The following is a 2,274-nucleotide window of genomic DNA, read 5'->3' on the forward strand; positions in this document are numbered from 1 at the left end:
CAAATAAGACCTAAACTTATCTAGAGCAAATACAATAGCTAAAAGCTCTTTTTCAGTTGTGGTGTAATTTGCTTGTGCAACATCTAAAGTCCTGGAAGCATAATAAATTACCCTAGGCAGTTTGTCCACTCTTTGAGCAAGGACATCCCCCAATACATAATTAGAAGCATCACACTTCAGCTCAAAAGGGACTGTCCAATCAGGTGCCTGGATAATAGGAGTGGTGGTCAAGGCTGTCTTGAGGCAATCAAAGACCACCTCTTTTTGCAACAGGTTGGATAGTGGAAGAGCCTTCTTGCTACAATCTTTAATGAACCTGTGATAGAAATCTGCATAACCAAGAAAAGAACGAACCTCTCGCACGCAAGAGGGGTAAGACAGTTGTGAAATAGCATCTATATTGGCAGGGTCTATCCTGATTCCCCTATTTGAGATCACATGCCCTAAAACTATGCCCTGCTCTATCATGAAATGACAATTTTCGTAATTCGGAACAAGGTTAGTTTCGCTACATTTATGAAGAACTCTATCCAGACTATACAAACATGCATCAAATGAAGATTCATAAACTGTGAAATCATCCATAAACACCTCTTTGCAATTCTCTAAAAAGTCACTGAAAATGCTCACCATACACCGCTGGAATGTACCAAGGGCGTTGCATAGGCCAAAAGGGATCCTCCTATAGGCAAAAGTGTCAAAGGGGCAGATAAATGTGGTCTTCTCCTGATCCTCGGGAGCAATATGGATATGAAAGTACCCAGAAAAACCATCAAGAAAACAGTAATGAGATTTACCTACTAAGCGCTCAAGCATCTGATCAATAAATGACAAAGGAAAGTAATCCTTTCTTGTTGCTTGGTTGAGCCTCCTATAATCAATGCAGACTCTCCAACTGTTCTGCACTCTCGTAGGAATCAACTCATCTTTCTCATTTCTCACCACTATAATTCCTATCTTCTTTGGAACCACCTGAACTAGGCTCACCCAATGACTATAAGAAATGGGATATATAATCCCAGCTTGTAAAAGCTTTGTGACCTCTTTCTTCACAACCTCAAGGATGACTAGATTGAGTCTCCTTTGTAGTTGTTTCACTGGTATAGCTCCATCTTCCAAGAGTATCCTATGCATGCACATAGATGGGCTAATACCAGGAATATCAGCTAAGGTCCAACCAATTGCCTTCTTATGCTTCTTCAACACTTGCAACAACTTCTCCTCTTGATCAGCATCAAGGGAGGTGGAAACAATAACATGGAGCTTCTCATCATCCTCTAAGTAAGCATACTTGAGGTTTTTAGGTAAAGGTTTAAGCTCCAATATAGGTGCCTGCAAAACAGATGGAACCAAAGTAGCAGACATAGATTCTACAGCTTGCACCTGGACAAGTAAATTAGATTGTTGTATGATGTCTGCAACAATTAGGTTAGTGCAATCTGATTCTACAACATTTGGATGAACAGAAATATGCAGAAACTCATCAGTACAAGAATTACACATTTCAGAATCAATGCATGTATGACAAGTGTATGAGTCTATCAATGACAGAGAATCAAAATCATTAAGAAAATCACAGATATGCTCATTAGTTAACTTATCAAGTAAATCAATATGAAATACAGAATGGTCCTCAAATGGATGCTTCATAGCATCAAAAATATTAAATCGGACCACAATATCACCAAACTCCATATATAATGTTCCAGCATGTACATCTATCTTGGTTCGGGCTGTTCTAAAAAATGGCCTCTCGAAAATGATAGGAACTGTGTTACGGGATGATCTCTCTTCCATATCGAGAATATAAAAATCAGCATGAAAAATAAGTTCACCAACCCGAACCAAGACATCCTCTATTAAACTAGAAGGGTAGGCAATACTCCTATTTACTATTTGAATCACTATCCCAGTGGGTTGCATAGGTCCAAGTGAAAGAGACAAAAAAACAGACATAAGCATAACATTAATCGAAGCACCTAGATCTAGCATGGCATTCTCAAATTTGTTATTACCTATTATGCAAGGTACAACAAATGTACTTGGGTTCTTACATTTTTCAAGAATGTGAGGAATAGGTTTACCTTTTAGTGCAGAAACATTTCTTCCCAAGTTGATCCTCTCATTACCTTTGAGCCTCCTCTTGTGAGTGCACAACTCCTTTAGAAATTTTGCATATCTTGGAATTTGTTTGATTGCATCAAGTAAAGGTATGTTCACCTCTGCCTTTCTAAATGTGTCCAAGATTTCCTTGTCTACCTCTTCCATCTTCTT

General features: G+C 38.6%; 1 pseudogene; it reads right to left on the reverse strand.

Moving 5' to 3' along the window:
- LOC109359654 overlaps positions 1,573 to 2,274 on the reverse strand; it is a 2,153-nt pseudogene continuing 1,451 nt past the window's right edge.

This window comes from Lupinus angustifolius, chromosome LG11 (assembly GCF_001865875.1).
Source record: "Lupinus angustifolius cultivar Tanjil chromosome LG11, LupAngTanjil_v1.0, whole genome shotgun sequence".
Taxonomy (NCBI): domain Eukaryota; kingdom Viridiplantae; phylum Streptophyta; class Magnoliopsida; order Fabales; family Fabaceae; genus Lupinus; species Lupinus angustifolius.